Source organism: Staurois parvus, unplaced genomic scaffold (assembly GCF_062004578.1).
Source record: "Staurois parvus isolate SC_StPar_1 unplaced genomic scaffold, SC_StPar_1.0 ptg000011l, whole genome shotgun sequence".
Taxonomy (NCBI): Eukaryota; Metazoa; Chordata; class Amphibia; order Anura; family Ranidae; genus Staurois; species Staurois parvus.
In genome coordinates this window covers 6584342-6596834 of record NW_028317807.1, presented here as the reverse complement: position 1 = coordinate 6596834, position 12493 = coordinate 6584342, and the positions used below count along the sequence as shown (strand labels likewise).

The 12493-nt window shown below is 41.8% G+C and overlaps 1 protein-coding gene across 1 annotated transcript in view; it reads right to left on the bottom strand.

The window, feature by feature from the left end:
- CASP10 (caspase 10) overlaps positions 1-11624 on the bottom strand; it is a 98713-nt gene extending 87089 nt beyond the window's left edge. The window contains exon 1 of the mRNA XM_089670329.1: positions 11427-11624. The gene's annotated coding sequence lies outside the window, so the exon portion shown is untranslated. The remainder of the gene's footprint in view (positions 1-11426) is intronic.
- Positions 11625-12493: the final 869 nt, after the last annotated feature.

Here is a 12493-nt window from a genome sequence, read left to right as displayed (position 1 = left end):
AACCTCTTCTACATCCTCACCACAAAAATCATTGTTTGAACTTTGCAAATGAACATATAGACAAGCCTGATGCATTTTGAAAACAAGTTCTGTGGACCGATGAGGTTAAAATTGAACTTTTTGGCCGGAATGAGCAAAGGTACGTTTGGAGAAGAAGGGGCACATAATTTAATGAAAAGAACCTCTGTCCAACTGTTAAGCATGGGGTTGGATCAATCATGCTTTGGGGTTGTGTTGCAGCCAGTGGCACAGGGAACATCTCACGAGTAGAAGGAAAAACGGATTCAATAAAATTTCAGCAAATTTTAGATGGTAACTTGATGCCATCTGTGAAAAAGCTGAAGTTAAAGAGAGGATGGCTTCTACAAATGGATAATGATCCTAAACACACATCGAAATCCACAAGGGATTACATCAAGAGGCGTAAACTGAAGGTTTTGCCATGGCCTTCACAATCTCCTGACCTCAACATAATTGAAAATCTATGGATAGACCTTAAAAGAGCAGTGTGTGACAGACAGCCCAGAAATCTCAAAGAACTGGAAGACTTTTGTAAGGAAGAATGGGCAAAGATACCTCAAACAAGAATTGAAAGACTCTTGGCTGGCTACAAAAAGGGTTTACAAGCTGTGATACTTGCCAAAGGGGGCAGTACAAGATATTAACTCTGCAGGGTGCCCAAACTTTTGCAGATGCCATTTTTTTGTTTTCTGTTATTTTGAAAGTGTAAATGATGGAAATAAAATCTAACTTTTGTTGACATATTATAAGAATGTCTAATCTGTAATTTGATGCCTTTTGGAGATTTTTCCATCTTTCCTTGGCTTCTTTATGCACATTAATACAAATTTTAAGCTGGGGTGCCCAAACTTTCGATCCCCACTGTATGTGTGTGCGTATATACAGGTGAAACTTGAAGAAAATCGTGCAAAAGTTCATTTATTTCAGTAATGCAACTTAAAAGGTGAAACTAATATATGAGATAGACTCATTACATGCAAAGCAAGATAGTTCAAGCCGTGATTTGTCATAATTGTGATGATTATGGCTTACAGCTCATGAAAACCCCAAATCCACAATCTCAGAAAATTAGAATATTGTGAAAAGATGCAATATTCTAGGCTCAAAGTGTCCCACTCTAATCAGCTAATTAAGCCATAACACCTGCAAAGGGTTCCTGAGCCTTTAAATGGTCTCTCAGTCTGGTTCAGTAGGAATCACAATCATGGGAAAGACTGCTGACCTGACAGTTGTGCAGAAAACCATCATTGACACCCTCCATAAGGAGGGAAAGCCTCAAAAGGGAATTGCAAAAGAAATTGGATGTTCCCAAAGTGCTGTATCAAAGCACATTAATAGAAAGTTGTGTGGAAGGGAAAAGTGTGGAAGAAAAAGGTGCACAAGCATGGATGACCGCAGCCTGGAGAGGATTGTCAGGAAAAGGCCATTCAAAAGTGTTGGGGACTTTCACAAGGAGTGGACTGAGGCTGGAGTCAGTGCATCAAGAGCCACCACACACAGACAGATCCTGGACATGGGATTCAAATGTCGTATTCCTCTTGTCAAGCCGCTCCTGAACAACAAACGTCAGAAGCGTCTTACCTGGGCTAAAAAAAACAGACTTGGTCTGTTGCTCAGTGGTCCAAAGTCCTCTTTTCTGATGAGAGCAACTTTTGCATCTGATTTGGAAACCAAGGACCCAGAGTATGGAGGAAGAATGGAGAGGCACACACTGCAAGATGCTTGAGGTCCAGTGTGAAGTTTCCACAGTCTGTGTTGATTTGGGGAGCCATGTCATCTGCTGGTGTTGGTCCACTGTGCTTCATTAAGTCCAGGGTCAACGCAGCCGTCTACCAGGAGATTTTGGAGCACTTCATGCTTCCTTCCGCAGAGGAGCTATATAGGGATGCTGAATTCATTTTGCAGCAGGGTTTGGCACCTGCCCACACTGCCAAAAGCACCAAAACCTGGTTCAATGACCGTGGGATTACTGTGCTTGATTGGCCAGCAAACTCGCCTGACCTGAACCCCATAGAGAATCTATGGGGCATTGCCAAGAGAAAGATGACAGACATGAGACTGAACAATGCAGAAGAGCTGAAGGCCGCTATTGAAGCATCCTGGTCTTCCATAACACCTCAGCAGTGCCACAGGCTGATAGCTTCCATGCCACACCGCATTGAGGCAGTAATTGCTGCAAAAGAGGCCCAAACCAAGTACTGAGTACATATGTATGCTTATACTTTTCAGAGGTCCGATATTGTTCTATGTACAATCCTTGTTTTATTGATTGCATGTAATATTCTAATTTTCTGAGATTGTGGATTTGGGGTTTTCATGAGCTGTAAGCCATAATCATCACAATTATGACAAATCATGGCTTGAACTATCTTGCTTTGCATGTAATGAGTCTATCTCATATATTAGATTCACCTTTTAAGTTGCATTACTGAAATAAATGAACTTTTGCACGATATTCTAATTTTTCGAGTTTCACATGTATGTATGTGTGTGTGTGTGTGTGTGTGTGTGTGTGTGTATATATGTATGTATGTATGTGTATTTATATATATATATATATATATATATATATATATACAGTCAGGTCCATAAATATTGGGACATCAACACAATTTTAACATTTTTGGCTCTATACACCACCACAATGGATTTGAAATGAAACGAACAAGATGTGCTTTAATTGCAGACTGTCAGCTTTAATTTGAGGGTATTTACATCCAAATCAGGTGAACGGTGTAGGAATTACAACAGATGGCATATGCGCCTCCCACTTGTTAAGGGACCAAAAGTAATGGGACAATTGGCTTCTCAGCTGTTCCATGGCCAGGTGTGTGTTATTCCCTCATTATCCCAATTACAATGAGCAGATAAAAGGTCCAGAGTTCATTTCAAGTGTGCTATGTGCTATTTGCATTTGGAATCTATTGCTGTCAACGCTCAAGATGAGATCCAAAGAGCTGTCACTATCAGTGAAGCAAGCCATCATTAGCCTGTCATACAGCCCAGTCCAGCAGCACTAAACTCTGAGCACTCCCAGCTTCAGAGGAGCTGTTGAATCTCTGCATTAGTGATTGAGTAGTCAGAATCTCTAGTCTGTAAGTGCTGGGGGTAGAGGAAACATCCAGTGTCCAAGAGATCCCTAAAGTCTGTTTGAAGAGAGCTTGTCACTGCCAGTGTACTGTACTATTGCAGTAGTTCTCAGCCAGGGTGCCACTTTAGTTCCCCTGGGGTGCCACAATCAGGAGACCCAGTTTGCTTTGGATTAGAGCTAGATGAGAGGACTCTGTGATGGGAGGAGAACATGTGTTCATAGGGGTACTCTGTCATGGGGTACTCTGATGGGGTGGGGGACTCCCATGTATAGGGGGACACTGATATGATTGGGAGACTCGGATGTGATAAGGGACTCTGACTCTGGAAAGGAAGGACTCAGATGTGAAAGTGGGAGCGGGGGATGATTTTATGGGGAAAGCTCCGATGTGCTTGAGGGCTTCTGATGTGAAGAAAATCAAGGTGGTGATGTACTTTCATTTTAGACTGGGGTGCCTTGAGATTTAGCATACTTTTAACTGCTTTCCCGCCCCCCTATAGTAGAAGTACTGCTACAGGGCGGCAGGGCTGCGCAAAATCACGTATATATATGTGATTTGCATTTTCAGGTAGGGGGGCGCACCCGCCCTACCCACGCCACCATTGGCGGATAGGCATGTCAATCACCGGGTCCCGGCTGGAGATTCCCTGCTACCACCCAGCGATTGATGTGTAAAACTGACAGGGGAGAGACCTGTGTGTAAACAACACAGGTCTCTCTCCTGCCAGCAAGGACATGCTGCGTTGTATCTCTCTGCACAAAAGAGAAATACAAAGCAGCACGTCTCCCTAGTAAAACAGCACATCTTGTAAAACAGCACACAGCACACAGTTAACCCCATGAATGCCCCAGATATTGGGGAGGGGCTACGTCATCACTCGGAGAGGAGCTGCACAACACGATAGACGACAGGTGTATGACTCAGAGGCCAGCAGAGGCTTTCCAATGGGATATTGCATTATTTAAACCTGTCTAATGTGAGTTTAATACTTGGATGGTGGGAATAAAAAGTTTTAAAAGGTAAAGCACTATGTCCTCTATTTCTTCCTGCATGTGGAGTAACACAAGGAGAGGATAATTAGGAGGTCTGAGATAACAAAAGGAGTGTGTAATCCCTGAGGGGATAATCAGCCACCAGAGGATACATCCATTACTCCTAAAGGAAGGATCTCCCAATTTTACCAGCAAAAGTATATGTCCAGCAGGTTCCAGGGAAAGTGAACCGAAAGCGTGTATAGCCTAATTGCAGGCATCAAAGGAGGTGAGCGCACATCTTCACTATTTGAAGGATTCACAAAAGTCACGAATTGAAGAACAACAAGCACCAAGTCACTATATATAAACGTCACTATATATAAATAATTGTTTATTCAATGGGACTATTATTTTGATGATATTTGGATTCATACTAATCACTACTAATTATTTATGAGCATTTGGTTATTTTTATTTATGGGGGATCACTTAAATGCGTTTTAGTTGAGGGTTATTAGTTGGTTTACTATTTTTATTATATTAAATGAGGGTATTATGAATATAAATGAAATTGAGGGTATTAGTAAGTACATCATGTCACTAATAGATGATTTATGAGCACTTGGTAAAAAATTTTTTTAGAGGAGTATTTTATGTGGAATTATTTTGATATTTATTTGGAGGAGATTGATTAGTTGAAATTATCTATTTAAATATTTTTTGGTATTTATACACTTTTATTAGTTATTTGAATTAATTTAATTATTATTTATTGAGAAGTATTTAGGAGCGCAACATATATTTGTAGATTAACCCCTTCCCACCCGGTGTCATTAGTACAGTGTCAGTGCTTTTTATTAGCACTGATCACTGTATTCATGTCATTGGGATGTAAGTGGTAGTTAGTCAGAATGCCCGCTTCTGTCCCACTATAATTCGCCGATTGCCGCAATTACTAGTATAAAAAAAATTCAAATAAAAATTCCAGTATATATACTGCCATTTTTTTTTAGCAAAGACGTATAGCAGAATACATTTTGGCCTAAATTTATGAAGAATTTAGATTTTTAAAAAATTTTTATTGGATATGTTTTATAGCAAAAAGTCAAAAATATTGTTTTTTTTCTCAAAATTGTCATTTTTTTTTTTACAGCACAAAAAATAAAAAATGCACAGGCAATCAATGACCACTGAAAGAAAAGCTCTATTTGTGTGGAAAAAAGGGACATAAATTTAATTTATGTAGAGCGTTGCATGACCACGCAATTGTCAGTTAAAGTAATGCAGCGCCGTATGACAAAAAATGGTCTGGTCAGGAAGGGGGGTTAAATCCTCTGGAGGGCAAGTGGTTAAGAATTCCCTGACTGGAAAAATGTTGATAAATGCTGTACTATCACATAAGCTAATAAGCCCCCTAGTGATGGTATTAAATTTAGTAAAAACATAATAAAGTCATGATATATAAAATGGATAAATGTAAGCGCACAAAGAGGGTGAAAGCAGCTGTGAACAAGGTAACCAAACAAACCCCTTTAAGACTGTATGAAATAAACGTGCAGTGCTAAAATAATATCATAAAATCAATATAATATATATGAATGCTAATATGTAATTAAGAAAATATAAGCCACAAATATAATATAAAACTGACATAAAAACAGTTCATAAAGTGACTTGAAGTGCTCAGATATTCCTATGACAGGTGCATACAGGTGCATAAGGATTGCGCACTCACCAGAACGCACAAGTTAATGAGCGTTTGTATGTTATATCCTGATGTCATCAGATGGTCATCACAGGGTAAGGCAGGAATCCAGTAGACTCCCTCTTGTAGTCCTGGGACTCACTCTTGGGACATCAGGGTTATCCAGAGTGAGTCCCAGGACTACAAGAGGGAGTCTACTGGATTCCTGCCTTACCCTGTGATGACCATCTGATGACATCAGGATATAACATACAAACGCTCATTAACTTGTGTGTTCTGGTGAGTGCGCATTCCTTACGCACCTGTGTGCACATCATTCATCTTCAGGAAGTCATAGGAATATCTGAGCACTTCAAGTCACTTTATGAACTGTTTTTATGTCAGTTTGATATTATATTTGTGGCTTATATTTTCTTAATTACATATTAGCATTCATATATATTATATTGATTTTATTATATTATTTTAGAGCTGCATGTTAATTTATACAATAATAAAGTCATGCACCTAGGAAATATGTGCATATGTAAATGCTTGTTATAAAACACATTGTCACAGGGCTAGTCTCCCCCTCCTTGCTTGCCACTACTCCCGGCGTCCCCTCACTCAGCTGCCAACAGAATTATGCCCCCTGCTGAGGCTGTATCCTGTCTCTCTGGCTGAGCACTGGCCAGTTGGCCTCCCTGCTGTGCCTGTATGTGGATTCACCACATTCAGGCTGCACTCCTGTCGCCGTGTGCCCCCTCCCCTATCTCCTGCGTGGTCCCGCTTCTCTCGTACTCAGTGCTTGCCAGAGACAAAGGTCGCGCTCCCTGTGTGGGGCCAGCGTCGAGGGGGCAGAGCCTGTTACCATGGTAACCTGATGCAGAGTCTCAGGCTACCAGGATGACAAGAACACGCCCGGCTCCAGAGTGGGTCCTGGGCTCCAAGTGGCTGTTTGCCCTCTGTTGGCTCTCGCTTGCCTGCTGCTGTGCAAGGTCTGTTCTGCAGCCAGATCTCACAGAGCCCCCCATCTTTCACTGACTGGGCACCAAACTCCAGGAGATCCCACCTAACCTACTGCTGCTACTGGCCCCACAGCTCTCTCCACCCCAGGCTCTCCACTCTGGCTGGTGCGTTAGCTAACCCTGTACTGCCTGGACCCCCTTTCCCGGTGTGCTGGACTTAACCCTGTTCTACCCGGAACCCTTTGTTCTGTGTGCTGGACTTAACCCTGCTCTGCCCGGAACCCTTTGCCCTGTGTGCTGTGCCCTCGTTGCTCTGCCCTGTTTGCCCTGTGGACTACCTGCCCTCTGCCACCCTGAGTATCATTCTTCATTACTGTGTCTTGTGTCATTCTGTGGACTAGTTTTTCTATTGTCTTTACCCCGAGTTTCCCCAATAAACACCTGAACGTTGGGCTTCGTGTGATCTGCCTCCATTTGTTCTCTCTCTGTGCAACTAGTTTGTCACACACATATTAAAGAATATATAAACCCAACATTTTATATTCCTGATATGTGTCTGCTGAACTGTGTGCTTGTATAAAAAAGTATCCTGTTCTCTTCGTATTGCTTCCTTTGTGTGAAATATTTGGTGTTCCTCCCAGGCCCTCTGCTTTTCTATTAAAAACTGATCACACTGGGTATGAGAGCACACCGTGGTCAGTTCTGTAGCTGTGCTATGAACCCAGCCTGCTCTCCTCCAATGACCAGACTTAAGCTGGCCATAAATGGTTCGAATCTCGGGTGGTCCAGCAGGGACTGCCTGAGATTTGCAAGATCCATGAGCAGGCTGATTGTACCAAATTCAAGGGGAATTGCTTCACCAAGCAAGAGGGTACATTCCTGCATACAGTGGGACCATGGAGAACAAAAGTAGCCACCCTCTAACAGGAAGTCAGATCTCAAAAGAAAAGAAAAGGAATTTCAAGATTTGGAGGAGGCTGAGAGCAATAACAGGTATTATTAACCTGGCGGTCTGATTATGTCAATATTTTTGAATGTGGAAGCAGTACATTGTTTTGCATGGAAATTTGTTGTTTTATATTGTAGGCCTGTAATTCTTAGGAATAACTCATTTAAATCTATCCAAACAAGAGTCTAGTAAACATCTTGGGCATGATAAACTTTGAAAAACGAAATAATAAATTATAATATAATAAATAATTAAAAAAAATAATAATATAATAATAATAAATGTAACTCAATAATTATGTAATCAAACCAAAAACACTGAAATTTTAAATAGAGCACCAAATTCGCACATCACTGAGCTCAGTCGCAGACTCGTCACTGTCATTACTTTCAGTGTCTGATGACAAATTTCCCCATGAATCATTATCACTCAATTCTGCAAGTGATTCTAATTCACTATCGCTGTTCTCTAGCTGGTCTAAAACTTCTTTTGACCTAAAGGGATGCTTTTTGGATGCCATGAACATTCTCAAGTTTCCAGGAAGAAAGAACGGTAAAAGTGCAGGCAGGGCACAGGACAAAGCACTAGGGACAAAACTGAGGTGAAATGGTTAACAGATTACAATGTATTGTGTGTATGTCATGTTTTTTTTAAATTTTTTGAATCTCGTCGCGACACTTGCAGGGAAGGGAACCCGGAAGGCAGATGCCGGCATTGGCCAGAGGACACAGCGGGAGGACATTGGGGGATCGCAGTGACAAGGTAAATTACACTACAGTGTAATCCTGAGTGTGGCTCGGATTACAGCTTTTGTTACTGAAAATTAATCCCGAGCCACACTCGGGATTACCGCCAGAAAGGTTAAAGTGTATCTAAAGTTAAAACATTTTTTTTTTTTTGGATGGCGTGTAGAGGCATTAGAACATCTGTCAGATTTTGGTCTTTTGTTATCTTTGCCCTTGTTGGGGAGATTTACCCTCTCTAATTGTCCTGTTTACCATTATCATTAGAAGTGAACGCAAAAGAAAATCCCAAATTATGGGTTGCAATCGGAACACTTACCCCTGGTTCACATATTCACATTCCTGCAGGCCGCGTTTTGCATGGGCACAAGAGCCCATTCATTTGAATGGACTCCCGTGCCCCGGGACACGCAGGGAAGAAGTCCCTGCACTTCTTCTGAAAATGCAGCCCATTCGGGAACCTCGGTTCCCAGTATGGTTTCGATTTCCAGTGCAGGTGGTGTTCCATTAGAATTAATGGCACCCTCCTGCGGGTCCGCATTCTCCTGTGTGGGAGGTGCGGCTGCACAGATCTTTGTGCGAATCCGCAGCAGCACCACCTGCACATATGTGAACCTAGCCTAATAGAGGGGAAATCTTTCAATAGGGACACTAGTTCTGGTGACACCCAGGAATTTCCTTCACTTTGGAGGAATTTCCTTTCACTTTCTGCTTTGGCTATGGGACAAGAAGTAAAGGTAAATTTTCCAAATGGGACATAGTTGGCAAAAAAAAAAAAAAACCTACTGACAGAGCTTATAACCCTCAATCTCTATGCAAATTGCAAAAAAAGGTTTTGCCTTTAGTCACACTAAGAATACATACTAGTACATATTACAAATTTTTTTTTTTAATTACAGTTTTGTGTCACTTTAATTCTATTATTAGGTTAAAAGGCCAGCCTCTCTCCCCTACCGCCTTAATATGTTAGACTGAGGCACCCCACCACCACTGCCACCCTTGCAGGTGTTTACTTTTGACAATGACGCATGTCTCCTCCCACGTTTTCTACAGCCTGGCTATTAAAAACCAAGTGTACGGTTGCCTGTGCCTGACATCCCATCACATTGCTCTTGCACATCTGGGGGCTAGAGATGGTGGCTGGAGAGTTTTCGTTACAGTTCATCAACTTATTCTTTAAAGCCAGCCATAGATGGTTCAAATCTCAGCCAGATTATCAGGGACCAGTCGAGATTCGAACCATCCATGGTCAGGCTCATTGTATCCAATTTGATTGTTGTACGACTTTTCATGCGATTATTGCATAGTCGCTGGCAATAATCACTGTGTCTTCCCAGCAGGGCCGGTTCCCTTAACATGCCCCCCTACCCTGGTAGCTGGTGGGGAATCAGTCATTTTCTTTCCTGCAAGCCGTGGTGTCAGGAAAGAAAATCACATTGCCTATGGCCTGTTTAACTCTAAACTGATAATTCATAAAGGGTTTGAATGTCTTGTCTATTTACTATTCTCTCTCCTTGTTCTATTTAAAGTGGTATTAAACCCAAAGCCAAAACTGTAATATATTGCAGTTTACCAATCATTAGATGTGGTGGCTGTGTTTTCTTTTTTTAGACTTTTTTCCTTCTGTTTTCACCTGGTAATCTGACCACACACCTCCTATATTAGAGTGCCCCCATTCTGGATGAAGGAGCACAAGGGGCACATTTGGTCAGCAGCATTGACAGGCTGGGGGAAGGGGAGTGTTAGATGTACTAGCAGATTTAAATGCACTAACAAATTGAAGCCAAACTTCAGCTCAATCTTTATATTTAGTTACAGCCAACATTTGTTTTGGGGGGGGATAAAGATTTAAAAAAAATATATAAAAGCTTATCATTTTAAGCACCCCTGCCAGTGTTGAATGTTTTGTCTTATCCCTGTAATTGACACATCTGCGAGATCACCAGATGAAAATAACAGATCACCAGATGAAAATAATGAAAGAATGCTTAAAAAAGAATACAAATGCAGCCATCACTTCTAAGAACTGGTAAGCTGGAATATAATAAACGATTACATTGGGTTTAATAGAACGTTTGGAGGTTAAAGTGGAGCTCCACCTAAAAGAGGAAGTTCCACTCTAAGCCTTCTCCGCTCCCCATTAAGGATTGGCACCGAATTTGACATGTACCTGCTCCCACTTCCTCTGCGATCGCCTAGGCGATCAGAAGCGGACGTTGTCCTCCCTCCCCGTAGTTTTCTGGGACACGTGACAGGTTCCAGAAGACTACGGGGCCATTCACAAAGCGCAGCACTTCTCACACATGTGCAGTGGGCACCCAGCTGTGCAGCCGCAATCTGTCATAGCCGAGTCCCACACTGAAGATGCCGGCGCCAGGGAGAGAAGACGGACGGAGAAACCAGCCGTGGTGAGGACACCATTGAACCGAGGGACAGGTAAGTGTCTATATTTTAAAAGTTAGCAGCTACAGTTTTTGTAGCTGCTGACTTTTATTTTTTTTTTCATGTGGAACTCCGCTTTAAGTGTTGTGGTGCCACAAAATAAATGTGTGTATTTTTTCAGAAATAATAGTTTTCATAAACATTGGCACGAATATATAGCGCAACCTAAAACTTTTAAAGTATCATGACTACCGTTGTTTTATTTTATGGGTCCTTTGCTTTCAGAAAGGAAAAATAGATAGCTTTTAGGATTTTAGTAAAAATTTCAAGACAATAAAGTACATTTTAATGTGTGCGTAACAAATAATTTACCAAATAAACTCTGGCAGCAACAGGGTAAAATGCATTTCATTAGTTTGAGAGGAACGTATTAAATAAAGGAAGATATACATATTACTAGATAAATGTTGTGGAGGGCAACAGCGATAAAGGTGCATTTTTGATCTGATAAGAGAAGCTTTCAGTTTTCTTTCCTGGGGTACAGAGCAATGTACAGACATGTCTAAACATGGGAGAACTTCCTTATAGTCAGAGAATGCCATGACATACTTACGGAAACTTTCAACAATGCGTCCCAGAACTCGATAGTTTCTCCAAGTAAAGTTTACGGAGAAGAAGTCAGCTCCTAAAGCTGGGGGATTTAGTATCTGCGACCCCCGATCATGTTTACAGCAAGTGTAAGTAAGTTGTGAGAAGTCCAGCTCCGCCTCGCTCACTAACACACATTTAGACAGCACACACCATGTCACTTCCTAGAGGGTTACAGCAAAGTCATGACAAGCACGCCCAGCCTGTTCTCTGCACAGAGACTCTCATGAAATGTAGGAAGTGAAGAAGTTTTAGAAGGGAGGAAGTAGAACCTTTATAGATGCAGTTAAAGCGGGTTTTTAGTTATTAACCCTTTTGCTGCCAGAGCCATTTTTGCGCACATACGGCTAAATGGCACATAAACCAATATATTTTTCGAAAGCAGAGGACAAAAACAAACTGATCACAATTTGTTATAATGCATGATACTGATGAGTTCACACTGGACAGCACACAGGAGCGCGCTGTGCTTTCCTGTGCAATTCACATGCAGCTCAGCGTGCTGCGATTTCAGCCTATTCATTGAATAGGCTGAAATCACATTACAGCAAAAGTAGTGCACTGCTTTTAGAAACTCACTGCAACCGGATTGCATGGTGCTTCTGTACCATGTGATCCGGTGCAGCCTGTGCTTGGGGTGTCATTCAGTTAACATTGACACCCGCAACTGTGTTCTGGTGTGAAGAGGCCCTAAAGCAAAAATATCAATGCACACAAACCGAATATAATGTCTAAGCCTGGGTTCACATATGTGCGGTGCGGTATATCGCATGTGATTTACACAGAAACCACACCGCATTCCTGTGCAAATCACATGCGATTTGTGTGCGGTGCGATTTGAGCCATACATTTTGTATGGCTCTAATCGCTCCGTACTCGCACCAAAAAGGTGCAGGACCCTTTTTTGGTCTGCACAGGTATTCACACCTATGAGATCCGATTCTGCACATTGCACCACATTTTGCGGACCGCTTTCGGGGTGTTAACTTAACATACACACTTGTACTGAAAAAGCTGCACATTCTGCACAGC